This window comes from Pseudophryne corroboree, chromosome 4, assembly GCF_028390025.1.
Source record: "Pseudophryne corroboree isolate aPseCor3 chromosome 4, aPseCor3.hap2, whole genome shotgun sequence".
In the NCBI taxonomy this organism is placed as follows: Eukaryota; Metazoa; Chordata; class Amphibia; order Anura; family Myobatrachidae; genus Pseudophryne; species Pseudophryne corroboree.
In genome coordinates this window covers 15,709,847-15,727,509 of record NC_086447.1, presented here as the reverse complement: position 1 = coordinate 15,727,509, position 17,663 = coordinate 15,709,847, and the positions used below count along the sequence as shown (strand labels likewise).

At 36.6% G+C, this 17,663-nt stretch overlaps 7 non-coding genes across 7 annotated transcripts; all 7 read left to right on the top strand.

The window, feature by feature from the left end:
• The first annotated feature begins 629 nt into the window (after nucleotides 1-629).
• On the top strand, nucleotides 630-703 carry TRNAN-GUU (transfer RNA asparagine (anticodon GUU)). The gene has a single exon. It is a non-coding gene; the product is annotated as a tRNA-Asn (tRNA).
• Nucleotides 704-2,963: 2,260 nt separating this feature from the next.
• On the top strand, nucleotides 2,964-3,037 carry TRNAN-GUU (transfer RNA asparagine (anticodon GUU)). Its single transcript has one exon. It is a non-coding gene; the product is annotated as a tRNA-Asn (tRNA).
• Nucleotides 3,038-8,803: 5,766 nt separating this feature from the next.
• TRNAN-GUU (transfer RNA asparagine (anticodon GUU)) lies at nucleotides 8,804-8,877 on the top strand. The gene has a single exon. It is a non-coding gene; the product is annotated as a tRNA-Asn (tRNA).
• A 1,094-nt stretch (nucleotides 8,878-9,971) lies between these two features.
• TRNAN-GUU (transfer RNA asparagine (anticodon GUU)) lies at nucleotides 9,972-10,045 on the top strand. Its single transcript has one exon. It is a non-coding gene; the product is annotated as a tRNA-Asn (tRNA).
• A 1,094-nt stretch (nucleotides 10,046-11,139) lies between these two features.
• TRNAN-GUU (transfer RNA asparagine (anticodon GUU)) lies at nucleotides 11,140-11,213 on the top strand. Its single transcript has one exon. It is a non-coding gene; the product is annotated as a tRNA-Asn (tRNA).
• A 2,260-nt stretch (nucleotides 11,214-13,473) lies between these two features.
• On the top strand, nucleotides 13,474-13,547 carry TRNAN-GUU (transfer RNA asparagine (anticodon GUU)). The gene has a single exon. It is a non-coding gene; the product is annotated as a tRNA-Asn (tRNA).
• A 3,428-nt stretch (nucleotides 13,548-16,975) lies between these two features.
• TRNAN-GUU (transfer RNA asparagine (anticodon GUU)) lies at nucleotides 16,976-17,049 on the top strand. The gene has a single exon. It is a non-coding gene; the product is annotated as a tRNA-Asn (tRNA).
• Nucleotides 17,050-17,663: the final 614 nt, after the last annotated feature.

The following is a 17,663-nucleotide window of genomic DNA, read 5'->3' as shown; positions in this document are numbered from 1 at the left end:
GAAAACCAGGTGATATCTAATCAGCACACAGGTAAGAAGTTAATAAAATCTTTCTTTAAGGGTGAAGATGTTTCTCACAAAATCGTTGCCCCAATGCATCATTGAAATTCAAGATGGAAAGATGATTTTGAAATATCAATTGTACATTTTGCATTGCTCTTCTGGTGACAATGTAGCTTGTTTTTGTAAATTACCATTTCAGTAATAGGGTAAAGAAAATTAAGTGGATTTCTGAAAGAAAACAATGCTGTCAATATACTATTAAAACAAATTAAAATGTTAAAAGTTATTGTACTTTAAGTAAAAATAAAAGAGTCAAAATATCAATTCCAGTTTTGGAAGAATTTAATTAACAAAAAAATAAGTGCACATAGCAGAGGATGGTTTCGATCCACCGACCTCTGGGTTATGGGCCCAGCAAGCTTCCGCTGCGCCACTCTGCTGCTCATGTAAGTGTCAGAGATCCTGAAGTACTCACTCATCATGTGAAAGTACCAATCTGTTTCTTCGTTGGTCAATGGAAGAAAAATCTTGCAAAACTCTCCAGATTATTGCCTTTTTAACCTTTTTCTAGGAAACTTTCTAGATGAATGCTTTTTAGCCTTTGTCAGTAGATGTTTTTGCAAGCTGTCTCTGTGGTGCAATCGGTTAGCGCATTCGGCTGTTAACCGAAAGGTTGGTGGTTCAATCCCACCCAGGGACGTAATTGACCTTGTGATCAAATTTTGCTGATCTTTAAGTAGACAAGTCAAAATTTCAAACCACCTTTTATGGTGTAGGGTACCTGGCCTTCTCTGATGCAATCAGAGTCATATTTGATTGTCATTTTATAAAAAACAGGAAGCACAATTTAGCATTGGGGTTGCAGAGAAAAAAAATTATGCAGGCAGAGAAATCCAATTGAGTGATTAATCAGCTCTCCATTTTATGGCTTTATTTTTATGCTAACACATTTGCTCTCTGAAAAGTGTCCACAAAGCCAAGTCTCTGATTAACACCTTTGTAGGAATGGTTTTTCACCTATTACTGATTAAAACTTGCTTCATTGGAAAGGCAGCTAGATGCATCCTCATTACAATGTCCACTGAAATAATACAGGTTGACACCAGGAAACATAAACCTCACTGCATCCTTGCTGCTTTCTCAAGTGGGAATCTGTTTAATGTGAAAACCAGGTGATATCTAATCAGCACACAGGTAAGAAGTTAAGAAAATCTTTCTTTAAGGGTGAAGATGTTTCTCACAAAATCGTTGCCCCAATGCATCATTGAAATTCAAGCTGGAAAGATGATTTTGAAATATCAATTGTACATTTTGCATTGCTCTTCTGGTGACAATGTAGCTTGTTTTTGTCAATTACCATTTCAGTAATAGGGTAAAGAAAATTAAGTGGATTTCTGAAAGAAAACAATGCTGTCAATATACTATTAAAACAAATTAAAATGTTAAAAGTTATTGTACTTTAAGTAAAAATAAAAGAGTCAAAATATCAATTCCAGTTTTGGAAGAATTTAATTAACAAAAAAATAAGTGCACATAGCAGAGGATGGTTTCGATCCACCGACCTCTGGGTTATGGGCCCAGCACGCTTCCGCTGCGCCACTCTGCTGCTCATGTAAGTGTCAGAGATCCTGAAGTACTCACTCATCATGTGAAAGTACCAATGTGTTTCTTCGTTGGTTAATGGAAGAAAAATCTTGCAAAACTCTCCAGATTATTGCCTTTTTAACCTTTTTCTAGGAAACTTTCTAGATGAATGCTTTTTAGCCTTTGTCAGCACATGCTTTTGCAAGCTGTCTCTGTGGCGCAATCGGTTAGCGCATTCGGCTGTTAACCGAAAGGTTGGTGGTTCAATCACACCCAGGGACGTAATTGACCTTGTGATCAAATTTTGGTGATCTTTAAGTAGACAATTCAACATTTCAAACCACCTCTTATAGTGTAGGGTATCTGGCCTTCTCTGATGCAATCAGAGTCAGATTTGATTAAGTCATTTTATAAAAAACAGGAAGCACAATTTAGCATGGGGTTGCAGAGAAAAAAAAAATATGCAGGCAGAGAAATCCAATTGAGTGATTAATCAGCTCTCCATTTTATGGCTTTATTTTTATGCTAACACATTTGCTCTCTGAAAAGTGTCCACAAAGCCAATTCTCTGATTAACACCTTTGTTGGAATGTTTTTTCACCTATTACTGATTAAAACTTGCTTCATTGGAAAGGCAGCAAGATGCATCCTCATTACAATGTCCACTGAAATAATACAGGTTGACACCAGGAAACATAAACCTCACTGCATCCTTGCTGCTTTCTCAAGTGGGAATCTGTTTAATGTGAAAACCAGGTGATATCTAATCAGCACACAGGTAAGAAGTTAATAAAATCTTTCTTTAAGGGTGAAGATGTTTCTCACAAAATCGTTGCCCCAATGCATCATTGAAATTCAAGCTGGAAAGATGATTTTGAAATATCAATTGTACATTTTGCATTGCTCTTCTGGTGACAATGTAGCTTGTTTTTGTCAATTACCATTTCAGTAATAGGGTAAAGAAAATTAAGTAGATTTCTGAAAGAAAACAATGCTGTCAATATACTATTAAAACAAATTAAAATGTTAAAAGTTATTGTACTTTAAGTAAAAATAAAAGAGTCAAAATATCAATTCCAGTTTTGGAAGAATTTAATTAACCAAAAAATAAGTGCACATAGCAGAGGATGGTTTCGATCCACCGACCTCTGGGTTATGGGCCCAGCACGCTTCCGCTGCGCCACTCTGCTGCTCACATAAGTGTCAGAGATCCTGAAGTACTCACTCATCATGTGAAAGTACCAATGTGTTTCTTCGTTGGTCAATGGAAGAAAAATCTTGCAAAACTCTCCAGATTATTGCCTTTTTAACCTTTTTCTAGGAAACTTTCTAGATGAATGCTTTTTAGCCTTTGTCTGTAGATGCTTTTGCAAGCTGTCTCTGTGGTGCAATCGGTTAGCGCATTCGGCTGTTAACCGAAAGGTTGGTGGTTCAATCCCACCCAGGGACGTAATTGACCTTGTGATCAAATTTTGGTGATCTTTAAGTAGACAAGTCAAAATTTCAAACCACCTTTTATGGTGTAGGGTACCTGGCCTTCTCTGATGCAATCAGAGTCATATTTGATTAAGTCATTTTATAAAAAACAGGAAGCACAATTTAGCATTGGGGTTGCAGAGAAAAAATATTATGCAGGCAGAGAAATCCAATTGAGTGATTAATCAGCTCTCCATTTTATGGCTTTATTTTTATGCTAACACATTTGCTCTCTGAAAAGTGTCCACAAAGCCAAGTCTCTGATTAACACCTTTGTAGGAATGGTTTTTCACCTATTACTGATTAAAACTTGCTTCATTGGAAAGGCAGCAAGATGCATCCTCATTACAATGTCCACTGAAATAATACAGGTTGACACCAGGAAACATAAACCTCACTGCATCCTTGCTGCTTTCTCAAGTGGGAATCTGTTTAATGTGAAAACCAGGTGATATCTAATCAGCACACAGGTAAGAAGTTAAGAAAATCTTTCTTTAAGGGTGAAGATGTTTCTCACAAAATCGTTGCCCCAATGCATCATTGAAATTCAAGCTGGAAAGATGATTTTGAAATATCAATTGTACATTTTGCATTGCTCTTCTGGTGACAATGTAGCTTGTTTTTGTCAATTACCATTTCAGTAATAGGGTAAAGAAAATTAAGTGGATTTCTGAAAGAAAACAATGCTGTCAATATACTATTAAAACAAATTAAAATGTTAAAAGTTATTGTACTTTAAGTAAAAATAAAAGAGTCAAAATATCAATTCCAGTTTTGGAAGAATTTAATTAACCAAAAAATAAGTGCACATAGCAGAGGATGGTTTCGATCCACCGACCTCTGGGTTATGGGCCCAGCACGCTTCCGCTGCGCCACTCTGCTGCTCATGTAAGTGTCAGAGATCCTGAAATACTCACTCATCATGTGAAAGTACCAATGTGTTTCTTCGTTGGTCAATGGAAGAAAAATCTTGCAAAACTCTCCAGATTATTGCCTTTTTAACCTTTTTCTAGGAAACTTTCTAGATGAATGCTTTTTAGCCTTTGTTAGTACATGCTTTTGCAAGTTGTCTCTGTGGTGCAATCGATTAGCGCATTCGGCTGTTAACCGAAAGGCTGGTGGTTCAATACCACCCAGGGACGTAATTGACCTTGTGATCAAATTTTGGTGATCTTTAAGTAGACAAGTCAAAATTTCAAACCACCTCTTATAGTGTAGGGTACCTGGCCTTCTCTGATGCAATCAGAGTCAGATTTGATTAAGTCATTTTATAAAAAACAGGAAGCACAATTTAGCATTGGGGTTGCAGAGAAAAAAAATTATGCATGCAGAGAAATCCAATTGAGTGATTAATCAGCTCTCCATTTTATGGCTTTATTTTTATGCTAACACATTTGCTCTCTGAAAAGTGTCCACAAAGCCAAGTCTCTGATTAACACCTTTGTAGGAATGGTTTTTCACCTATTACTGATTAAAACTTGCTTCATTGGAAAGGCAGCAAGATGCATCCTCATTACAATGTCCACTGAAATAATACAGGTTGACACCAGGAAACATAAACCTCACTGCATCCTTGCTGCTTTCTCAAGTGGGAATCTGTTTAATGTGAAAACCAGGTGATATCTAATCAGCACACAGGTAAGAAGTTAATAAAATCTTTCTTTAAGGGTGAAGATGTTTCTCACAAAATCGTTGCCCCAATGCATCATTGAAATTCAAGCTGGAAAGATGATTTTGAAATATCAATTGTACATTTTGCATTGCTCTTCTGGTGACAATGTAGCTTGTTTTTGTCAATTACCATTTCAGTAATAGGGTAAAGAAAATTAAGTGGATTTCTGAAAGAAAACAATGCTGTCAATATACTATTAAAACAAATTAAAATGTTAAAAGTTATTGTACTTTAAGTAAAAATAAAAGAGTCAAAATATCAATTCCAGTTTTGGAAGAATTTAATTAACCAAAAAATAAGTGCACATAGCAGAGGATGGTTTCGATCCACCGACCTCTGGGTTATGGGCCCAGCACGCTTCCGCTGCGCCACTCTGCTGCTCATGTAAGTGTCAGAGATCCTGAAGTACTCACTCATCATGTGAAAGTACCAATGTGTTTCTTCGTTGGTCAATGGAAGAAAAATCTTGCAAAACTCTCCAGATTATTGCCTTTTTAACCTTTTTCTAGGAAACTTTCTAGATGAATGCTTTTTAGCCTTTGTTAGTACATGCTTTTGCAAGATGTCTCTGTGGTGCAATCGATTAGCGCATTCGGCTGTTAACCGAAAGGCTGGTGGTTCAATACCACCCAGGGACGTAATTGACCTTGTGATCAAATTTTGCTGATCTTTAAGTAGACAAGTCAAAATTTCAAACCACCTTTTATGGTGTAGGGTACCTGGCCTTCTCTGATGCAATCAGAGTCATATTTGATTAAGTCATTTTATAAAAAAACAGGAAGCACAATTTAGCATTGGGGTTGCAGAGAAAAAAAATTATGCAGGCAGAGAAATCCAATTGAGTGATTAATCAGCTCTCCATTTTATGGCTTTATTTTTATGCTAACACATTTGCTCTCTGAAAAGTGTCCACAAAGCCAAGTCTCTGATTAACACCTTTGTAGGAATGGTTTTTCACCTATTACTGATTAAAACTTGCTTCATTGGAAAGGCAGCAAGATGCATCCTCATTACAATGTCCACTGAAATAATACAGGTTGACACAAGGAAACATAAACCTCACTGCATCCTTGCTGCTTTCTCAAGTGGGAATCTGTTTAATGTGAAAACCAGGTGATATCTAATCAGCACACAGGTAAGAAGTTAAGAAAATCTTTCTTTAAGGGTGAAGATGTTTCTCACAAAATCGTTGCCCCAATGCATCATTGAAATTCAAGCTGGAAAGATGATTTTGAAATATCAATTGTACATTTTGCATTGCTCTTCTGGTGACAATGTAGCTTGTTTTTGTCAATTACCATTTCAGTAATAGGGTAAAGAAAATTAAGTGGATTTCTGAAAGAAAACAATGCTGTCAATATACTATTAAAACAAATTAAAATGTTAAAAGTTATTGTACTTTAAGTAAAAATAAAAGAGTCAAAATATCAATTCCAGTTTTGGAAGAATTTAATTAACCAAAAAATAAGTGCACATAGCAGAGGATGGTTTCGATCCACCGACCTCTGGGTTATGGGCCCAGCACGCTTCCGCTGCGCCACTCTGCTGCTCATGTAAGTGTCAGAGATCCTGAAGTACTCACTCATCATGTGAAAGTACCAATGTGTTTCTTCGTTGGTCAATGGAAGAAAAATCTTGCAAAACTCTCCAGATTATTGCCTTTTTAACCTTTTTCTAGGAAACTTTCTAGATGAATGCTTTTTAGCCTTTGTTAGTACATGCTTTTGCAAGATGTCTCTGTGGTGCAATCGATTAGCGCATTCGGCTGTTAACCGAAAGGCTGGTGTTTCAATACCACCCAGGGACGTAATTGACCTTGTGATCAAATTTTGCTGATCTTTAAGTAGACAAGTCAAAATTTCAAACCACCTCTTATAGTGTAGGGTACCTGGCCTTCTCTGATGCAATCAGAGTCAGATTTGATTAAGTCATTTTATAAAAAACAGGAAGCACAATTTAGCATGGGGTTGCAGAGAAAAAAAAAATTTGCAGGCAGAGAAATCCAATTGAGTGATTAATCAGCTCTCCATTTTATGGCTTTATTTTTATGCTAACACATTTGCTCTCTGAAAAGTGTCCACAAAGCCAAGTCTCTGATTAACACCTTTGTTGGAATGTTTTTTCACCTATTACTGATTAAAACTTGCTTCATTGGAAAGGCAGCAAGATGCATCCTCATTACAATGTCCACTGAAATAATACAGGTTGACACCAGGAAACATAAACCTCACTGCATCCTTGCTGCTTTCTCAAGTGGGAATCTGTTTAATGTGAAAACCAGGTGATATCTAATCAGCACACAGGTAAGAAGTTAAGAAAATCTTTCTTTAAGGGTGAAGATGTTTCTCACAAAATCGTTGCCCCAATGCATCATTGAAATTCAAGCTGGAAAGATGATTTTGAAATATCAATTGTACATTTTGCATTGCTCTTCTGGTGACAATGTAGCTTGTTTTTGTCAATTACCATTTCAGTAATAGGGTAAAGAAAATTAAGTGGATTTCTGAAAGAAAACAATGCTGTCAATATACTATTAAAACAAATTAAAATGTTAAAAGTTATTGTACTTTAAGTAAAAATAAAAGAGTCAAAATATCAATTCCAGTTTTGGAAGAATTTAATTAACCAAAAAATAAGTGCACATAGCAGAGGATGGTTTCGATCCACCGACCTCTGGGTTATGGGCCCAGCACGCTTCCGCTGCGCCACTCTGCTGCTCATGTAAGTGTCAGAGATCCTGAAGTACTCACTCATCATGTGAAAGTACCAATGTGTTTCTTCGTTGGTCAATGGAAGAAAAATCTTGCAAAACTCTCCAGATTATTGCCTTTTTAACCTTTTTCTAGGAAACTTTCTAGATGAATGCTTTTTAGCCTTTGTTAGTACATGCTTTTGCAAGTTGTCTCTGTGGTGCAATCGATTAGCGCATTCGGCTGTTAACCGAAAGGCTGGTGGTTCAATACCACCCTGGGACGTAATTGACCTTGTGATCAAATTTTGCTGATCTTTAAGTAGACAAGTCAAAATTTCAAACCACCTCTTATAGTGTAGGGTACCTGGCCTTCTCTGATGCAATCAGAGTCAGATTTGATTAAGTCATTTTATAAAAAACAGGAAGCACAATTTAGCATGGGGTTGCAGAGAAAAAAAAATATGCAGGCAGAGAAATCCAATTGAGTGATTAATCAGCTCTCCATTTTATGGCTTTATTTTTATGCTAACACATTTGCTCTCTGAAAAGTGTCCACAAAGCCAAGTCTCTGATTAACACCTTTGTTGGAATGGTTTTTCACCTATTACTGATTAAAACTTGCTTCATTGGAAAGGCAGCAAGATGCATCCTCATTACAATGTCCACTGAAATAATACAGGTTGACACCAGGAAACATAAACCTCACTGCATCCTTGCTGCTTTCTCAAGTGGGAATCTGTTTAATGTGAAAACCAGGTGATATCTAATCAGCACACAGGTAAGAAGTTAATAAAATCTTTCTTTAAGGGTGAAGATGTTTCTCACAAAATCGTTGCCCCAATGCATCATTGAAATTCAAGATGGAAAGATGATTTTGAAATATCAATTGTACATTTTGCATTGCTCTTCTGGTGACAATGTAGCTTGTTTTTGTCAATTACCATTTCAGTAATAGGGTAAAGAAAATTAAGTGGATTTCTGAAAGAAAACAATGCTGTCAATATACTATTAAAACAAATTAAAATGTTAAAAGTTATTGTACTTTAAGTAAAAATAAAAGAGTCAAAATATCAATTCCAGTTTTGGAAAAATTTAATTAACAAAAAAATAAGTGCACACAGCAGAGGATGGTTTCGATCCACCAGCCTCTGGGTTATGGGCCCAGCACGCTTCCGCTGCGCCACTCTGCAGCTCATGTAAGTGTCAGAGATCCTGAAGTACTCACTCATCATGTGAAAGTACCAATGTGTTTCTTCGTTGGTCAATGGAAGAAAAATCTTGCAAAACTCTCCAGATTATTGCCTTTTTAACCTTTTTCTAGGAAACTTTCTAGATGAATGCTTTTTAGCCTTTGTCAGTAGATGCTTTTGCAAGCTGTCTCTGTGGTGCAATCGGTTAGCGCATTCGGCTGTTAACCGAAAGGTTGGTGGTTCAATCCCACCCAGGGACGTAATTGACCTTGTGATCAAATTTTGCTGATCTTTAAGTAGACAAGTCAAAATTTCAAACCACCTTTTATGGTGTAGGGTACCTGGCCTTCTCTGATGCAATCAGAGTCATATTTGATTAAGTCATTTTATAAAAAACAGGAAGCACAATTTAGCATTGGGGTTGCAGAGAAAAAAAATTATGCAGGCAGAGAAATCCAATTGAGTGATTAATCAGCTCTCCATTTTATGGCTTTATTTTTATGCTAACACATTTGCTCTCTGAAAAGTGTCCACAAAGGCAAGTCTCTGATTAACAGCTTTGTAGGAATGGTTTTTCACCTATTACTGATTAAAACTTGCTTCATTGGAAAGGCAGCAAGATGCATCCTCATTACAATGTCCACTGAAATAATACAGGTTGACACCAGGAAACATAAACCTCACTGCATCCTTGCTGCTTTCTCAAGTGGGAATCTGTTTAATGTGAAAACCAGGTGATATCTAATCAGCACACAGGTAAGAAGTTAAGAAAATCTTTCTTTAAGGGTGAAGATGTTTCTCACAAAATCGTTGCCCCAATGCATCATTGAAATTCAAGCTGTAAAGATGATTTTGAAATCTCAATTGTACATTTTGCATTGCTCTTCTGGTGACAATGTAGCTTGTTTTTGTCAATTACCATTTCAGTAATAGGGTAAAGAAAATTAAGTGGATTTCTGAAAGAAAACAATGCTGTCAATATACTATTAAAACAAATTAAAATGTTAAAAGTTATTGTACTTTAAGTAAAAATAAAAGAGTCAAAATATCAATTCCAGTTTTGGAAAAATTTAATTAACAAAAAAATAAGTGCACACAGCAGAGGATGGTTTCGATCCACCAGCCTCTGGGTTATGGGCCCAGCACACTTCCGCTGCGCCACTCTGCTGCTCATGTAAGTGTCAGAGATCCTGAAGTACTCACTCATCATGTGAAAGTACCAATGTGTTTCTTCGTTGGTCAATGGAAGAAAAATCTTGCAAAACTCTCCAGATTATTGCCTTTTTAACCTTTTTCTAGGAAACTTTCTAGATGAATGCTTTTTAGCCTTTGTCAGCACATGCGTTTGCAAGCTGTCTCTGTGGCGCAATCGGTTAGCGCATTCGGCTGTTAACCGAAAGGTTGGTGGTTCAATCCCACCCAGGGACGTAATTGACCTTGTGATCAAATTTTGGTGATCTTTAAGTAGACAAGTCAAAATTTCAAACCACCTCTTATAGTGTAGGGTACCTGGCCTTCTCTGATGCAATCAGAGTCAGATTTGATTAAGTCATTTTATAAAAAACAGGAAGCACAATTTAGCATTGGGGTTGCAGAGAAAAAAAATTATGCAGGCAGAGAAATCCAATTGAGTGATTAATCAGCTCTCCATTTTATGGCTTTATTTTTATGCTAACACATTTGCTCTCTGAAAAGTGTCCACAAAGGCAAGTCTCTGATTAACAGCTTTGTAGGAATGGTTTTTCACCTATTACTGATTAAAACTTGCTTCATTGGAAAGGCAGCAAGATGCATCCTCATTACAATGTCCACTGAAATAATACAGGTTGACACCAGGAAACATAAACCTCACTGCATCCTTGCTGCTTTCTCAAGTGGGAATCTGTTTAATGTGAAAACCAGGTGATATCTAATCAGCACACAGGTAAGAAGTTAAGAAAATCTTTCTTTAAGGGTGAAGATGTTTCTCACAAAATCGTTGCCCCAATGCATCATTGAAATTCAAGCTGTAAAGATGATTTTGAAATATCAATTGTACATTTTGCATTGCTCTTCTGGTGACAATGTAGCTTGTTTTTGTCAATTACCATTTCAGTAATAGGGTAAAGAAAATTAAGTGGATTTCTGAAAGAAAACAATGCTGTCAATATACTATTAAAAAAAATTAAAATGTTAAAAGTTATTGTACTTTAAGTAAAAATAAAATAGTCAAAATATCAATTCCAGTTTTGGAAAAATTTAATTAACAAAAAAATAAGTGCACACAGCAGAGGATGGTTTCGATCCACCAGCCTCTGGGTTATGGGCCCAGCACACTTCCGCTGCGCCACTCTGCTGCTCATGTAAGTGTCAGAGATCCTGAAGTACTCACTCATCATGTGAAAGTACCAATGTGTTTCTTCGTTGGTCAATGGAAGAAAAATCTTGCAAAACTCTCCAGATTATTGCCTTTTTAACCTTTTTCTAGGAAACTTTCTAGATGAATGCTTTTTAGCCTTTGTCAGCACATGCGTTTGCAAGCTGTCTCTGTGGCGCAATCGGTTAGCGCATTCGGCTGTTAACCGAAAGGTTGGTGGTTCAATCCCACCCAGGGACGTAATTGACCTTGTGATCAAATTTTGGTGATCTTTAAGTAGACAAGTCAAAATTTCAAACCACCTCTTATAGTGTAGGGTACCTGGCCTTCTCTGATGCAATCAGAGTCAGATTTGATTAAGTCATTTTATAAAAAACAGGAAGCACAATTTAGCATGGGGTTGCAGAGAAAAAAAATTATGCAGGCAGAGAAATCCAATTGAGTGATTAATCAGCTCTCCATTTTATGGCTTTATTTTTATGCTAACACATTTGCTCTCTGAAAAGTGTCCACAAAGCCAAGTCTCTGATTAACACCTTTGTAGGAATGGTTTTTCACCTATTACTGATTAAAACTTGCTTCATTGGAAAGGCAGCAAGATGCATCCTCATTACAATGTCCACTGAAATAATACAGGTTGACACCAGGAAACATAAACCTCACTGCATCCTTGCTGCTTTCTCAAGTGGGAATCTGTTTAATGTGAAAACCAGGTGATATCTAATCAGCACACAGGTAAGAAGTTAAGAAAATCTTTCTTTAAGGGTGAAGATGTTTCTCACAAAATCGTTGCCCCAATGCATCATTGAAATTCAAGCTGGAAAGATGATTTTGAAATATCAATTGTACATTTTGCATTGCTCTTCTGGTGACAATGTAGCTTGTTTTTGTCAATTACCATTTCAGTAATAGGGTAAAGAAAATTAAGTGGATTTCTGAAAGAAAACAATGCTGTCAATATACTATTAAAACAAATTAAAATGTTAAAAGTTATTGTACTTTAAGTAAAAATAAAAGAGTCAAAATATCAATTCCAGTTTTGGAAGAATTTAATTAACAAAAAAATAAGTGCACATAGCAGAGGATGGTTTCGATCCACTGACCTCTGGGTTATGGGCCCAGCACGCTTCCGCTGCACCACTCTTCTGCCCACGTAAGTGTCAGAGATCCTGAAGTACTCACTCATCATGTGAAAGTACCAATGTGTTTCTTCGTTGGTCAATGGAAGAAAAATCTTGCAAAACTCTCCAGATTATTGCCTTTTTAACCTTTTTCTAGGAAACTTTCTAGATGAATGCTTTTTAGCCTTTGTTAGTACATGCTTTTGCAAGTTGTCTCTGTGGTGCAATCGGTTAGCGCATTCGGCTGTTAACCGAAAGGCTGGTGTTTCAATACCACCCAGGGACGTAATTGACCTTGTGATCAAATTTTGCTGATCTTTAAGTAGACAAGTCAAAATTTCAAACCACCTCTTATAGTGTAGGGTACCTGGCCTTCTCTGATGCAATCAGAGTCAGATTTGATTAAGTCATTTTATAAAAAACAGGAAGCACAATTTAGCATGGGGTTGCAGAGAAAAAAAAATATGCAGGCAGAGAAATCCAATTGAGTGATTAATCAGCTCTCCATTTTATGGCTTTATTTTTATGCTAACACATTTGCTCTCTGAAAAGTGTCCACAAAGGCAAGTCTCTGATTAACACCTTTGTAGGAATGGTTTTTCACCTATTACTGATTAAAACTTGCTTAATTGGAAAGGCAGCAAGATGCATCCTCATTACAATGTCCACTGAAATAATACAGTTTGACACCAGGAAACATAAACCTCACTGCATCCTTGCTGCTTTCTCAAGTGTGAATCTGTTTAATGTGAAAACCAGGTGATATCTAATCAGCACACAGGTAAGAAGTTAAGAAAATCTTTCTTTAAGGGTAAAGATGTTTCTCACAAAATCGTTGCCCCAATGCATCATTGAAATTCAAGATGGAAAGATGATTTTGAAATATCAATTGTACATTTTGCATTGCTCTTCTGGTGACAATGTAGCTTGTTTTTGTCAATTACCATTTCAGTAATAGGGTAAAGAAAATTAAGTGGATTTCTGAAAGAAAACAATGCTGTCAATATACTATTAAAACAAATTAAAATGTTAAAAGTTATTGTACTTTAAGTAAAAATAAAAGAGTCAAAATATCAATTCCAGTTTTGGAAAAATTTAATTAACAAAAAAATAAGTGCACACAGCAGAGGATGGTTTCGATCCACCAGCCTCTGGGTTATGGGCCCAGCACACTTCCGCTGCGCCACTCTGCTGCTCATGTAAGTGTCAGAGATCCTGAAGTACTCACTCATCATGTGAAAGTACCAATGTGTTTCTTCGTTGGTCAATGGAAGAAAAATCTTGCAAAACTCTCCAGATTATTGCCTTTTTAACCTTTTTCTAGGAAACTTTCTAGATGAATGCTTTTTAGCCTTTGTCAGCACATGCGTTTGCAAGCTGTCTCTGTGGCGCAATCGGTTAGCGCATTCGGCTGTTAACCGAAAGGTTGGTGGTTCAATCCCACCCAGGGACGTAATTGACCTTGTGATCAAATTTTGGTGATCTTTAAGTAGACAAGTCAAAATTTCAAACCACCTCTTATAGTGTAGGGTACCTGGCCTTCTCTGATGCAATCAGAGTCAGATTTGATTAAGTCATTTTATAAAAAACAGGAAGCACAATTTAGCATTGGGGTTGCAGAGAAAAAAAATTATGCAGGCAGAGAAATCCAATTGAGTGATTAATCAGCTCTCCATTTTATGGCTTTATTTTTATGCTAACACATTTGCTCTCTGAAAAGTGTCCACAAAGGCAAGTCTCTGATTAACAGCTTTGTAGGAATGGTTTTTCACCTATTACTGATTAAAACTTGCTTCATTGGAAAGGCAGCAAGATGCATCCTCATTACAATGTCCACTGAAATAATACAGGTTGACACCAGGAAACATAAACCTCACTGCATCCTTGCTGCTTTCTCAAGTGGGAATCTGTTTAATGTGAAAACCAGGTGATATCTAATCAGCACACAGGTAAGAAGTTAAGAAAATCTTTCTTTAAGGGTGAAGATGTTTCTCACAAAATCGTTGCCCCAATGCATCATTGAAATTCAAGCTGTAAAGATGATTTTGAAATATCAATTGTACATTTTGCATTGCTCTTCTGGTGACAATGTAGCTTGTTTTTGTCAATTACCATTTCAGTAATAGGGTAAAGAAAATTAAGTGGATTTCTGAAAGAAAACAATGCTGTCAATATACTATTAAAACAAATTAAAATGTTAAAAGTTATTGTACTTTAAGTAAAAATAAAAGAGTCAAAATATCAATTCCAGTTTTGGAAGAATTTAATTAACAAAAAAATAAGTGCACATAGCAGAGGATGGTTTCGATCCACTGACCTCTGGGTTATGGGCCCAGCACGCTTCCGCTGCACCACTCTTCTGCCCACGTAAGTGTCAGAGATCCTGAAGTACTCACTCATCATGTGAAAGTACCAATGTGTTTCTTCGTTGGTCAATGGAAGAAAAATCTTGCAAAACTCTCCAGATTATTGCCTTTTTAACCTTTTTCTAGGAAACTTTCTAGATGAATGCTTTTTAGCCTTTGTTAGTACATGCTTTTGCAAGTTGTCTCTGTGGTGCAATCGGTTAGCGCATTCGGCTGTTAACCGAAAGGCTGGTGTTTCAATACCACCCAGGGACGTAATTGACCTTGTGATCAAATTTTGCTGATCTTTAAGTAGACAAGTCAAAATTTCAAACCACCTCTTATAGTGTAGGGTACCTGGCCTTCTCTGATGCAATCAGAGTCAGATTTGATTAAGTCATTTTATAAAAAACAGGAAGCACAATTTAGCATGGGGTTGCAGAGAAAAAAAAATATGCAGGCAGAGAAATCCAATTGAGTGATTAATCAGCTCTCCATTTTATGGCTTTATTTTTATGCTAACACATTTGCTCTCTGAAAAGTGTCCACAAAGGCAAGTCTCTGATTAACACCTTTGTAGGAATGGTTTTTCACCTATTACTGATTAAAACTTGCTTAATTGGAAAGGCAGCAAGATGCATCCTCATTACAATGTCCACTGAAATAATACAGTTTGACACCAGGAAACATAAACCTCACTGCATCCTTGCTGCTTTCTCAAGTGTGAATCTGTTTAATGTGAAAACCAGGTGATATCTAATCAGCACACAGGTAAGAAGTTAAGAAAATCTTTCTTTAAGGGTAAAGATGTTTCTCACAAAATCGTTGCCCCAATGCATCATTGAAATTCAAGATGGAAAGATGATTTTGAAATATCAATTGTACATTTTGCATTGCTCTTCTGGTGACAATGTAGCTTGTTTTTGTCAATTACCATTTCAGTAATAGGGTAAAGAAAATTAAGTGGATTTCTGAAAGAAAACAATGCTGTCAATATACTATTAAAACAACTTAAAATGTTAAAAGTTATTGTACTTTAAGTAAAAATAAAAGAGTCAAAATATCAATTCCAGTTTTGGAAGAATTTAATTAACAAAAAAATAAGTGCACATAGCAGAGGATGGTTTCGATCCACCGACCTCTGGGTTATGGGCCCAGCACGCTTTCGCTGCGCCACTCTGCTGCTCGCATAAGTGTCAGAGATCCTGAAGTACTCACTCATCATGTGAAAGTACCAATGTGTTTCTTTGTTGGTCAATGGAAGAAAAATCTTGCAAAACTCTCCAGATTATTGCCTTTTTAACCTTTTTCTAGGAAACTTTCTAGATGAATGCTTTTTAGCCTTTGTTAGTACATGCTTTTGCAAGTTGTCTCTATGGTGCAATCGGTTAGCGCATTCGGCTGTTAACCGAAAGGCTGGTGGTTCAATACCACCCAGGGACGTAATTGACCTTGTGATCAAATTTTGGTGATCTTTAAGTAGACAAGTAAAAATTTCAAACCACCTCTTATAGTGTAGGGTACCTGGCCTTCTCTGATGCAATCAGAGTCAGATTTGATTAAGTCATTTTATAAAAAACAGGAAGCACAATTTAGCATGGGGTTGCAGAGAAAAAAAAATATGCAGGCAGAGAAATCCAATTGAGTGATTAATCAGCTCTCCATTTTATGGCTTTATTTTTATGCTAACACATTTGCTCTCTGAAAAGTGTCCACAAAGGCAAGTCTCTGATTAACAGCTTTGTAGGAATGGTTTTTCACCTATTACTGATTAAAACTTGCTTCATTGGAAAGGCAGCAAGATGCATCCTCATTACAATGTCCACTGAAATAATACAGGTTGACACCAGGAAACATAAACCTCACTGCATCCTTGCTGCTTTCTCAAGTGGGAATCTGTTTAATGTGAAAACCAGGTGATATCTAATCAGCACACAGGTAAGAAGTTAAGAAAATCTTTCTTTAAGGGTGAAGATGTTTCTCACAAAATCGTTGCCCCAATGCATCATTGAAATTCAAGCTGTAAAGATGATTTTGAAATATCAATTGTACATTTTGCATTGCTCTTCTGGTGACAATGTAGCTTGTTTTTGTCAATTACCATTTCAGTAATAGGGTAAAGAAAATTAAGTGGATTTCTGAAAGAAAACAATGCTGTCAATATACTATTAAAAAAAATTAAAATGTTAAAAGTTATTGTACTTTAAGTAAAAATAAAATAGTCAAAATAGCAATTCCAGTTTTGGAAAAATTTAATTAACAAAAAAATAAGTGCACACAGCAGAGGATGGTTTCGATCCACCAGCCTCTGGGTTATGGGCCCAGCACACTTCCGCTGCGCCACTCTGCTGCTCATGTAAGTGTCAGAGATCCTGAAGTACTCACTCATCATGTGAAAGTACCAATGTGTTTCTTCGTTGGTCAATGGAAGAAAAATCTTGCAAAACTCTCCAGATTATTGCCTTTTTAACCTTTTTCTAGGAAACTTTCTAGATGAATGCTTTTTAGCCTTTGTCAGCACATGCGTTTGCAAGCTGTCTCTGTGGCGCAATCGGTTAGCGCATTCGGCTGTTAACCGAAAGGTTGGTGGTTCAATCCCACCCAGGGACGTAATTGACCTTGTGATCAAATTTTGGTGATCTTTAAGTAGACAAGTCAAAATTTCAAACCACCTCTTATAGTGTAGGGTACCTGGCCTTCTCTGATGCAATCAGAGTCAGATTTGATTAAGTCATTTTATAAAAAACAGGAAGCACAATTTAGCATGGGGTTGCAGAGAAAAAAAATTATGCAGGCAGAGAAATCCAATTGAGTGATTAATCAGCTCTCCATTTTATGGCTTTATTTTTATGCTAACACATTTGCTCTCTGAAAAGTGTCCACAAAGCCAAGTCTCTGATTAACACCTTTGTAGGAATGGTTTTTCACCTATTACTGATTAAAACTTGCTTCATTGGAAAGGCAGCAAGATGCATCCTCATTACAATGTCCACTGAAATAATACAGGTTGACACCAGGAAACATAAACCTCACTGCATCCTTGCTGCTTTCTCAAGTGGGAATCTGTTTAATGTGAAAACCAGGTGATATCTAATCAGCACACAGGTAAGAAGTTAAGAAAATCTTTCTTTAAGGGTGAAGATGTTTCTCACAAAATCGTTGCCCCAATGCATCATTGAAATTCAAGCTGGAAAGATGATTTTGAAATATCAATTGTACATTTT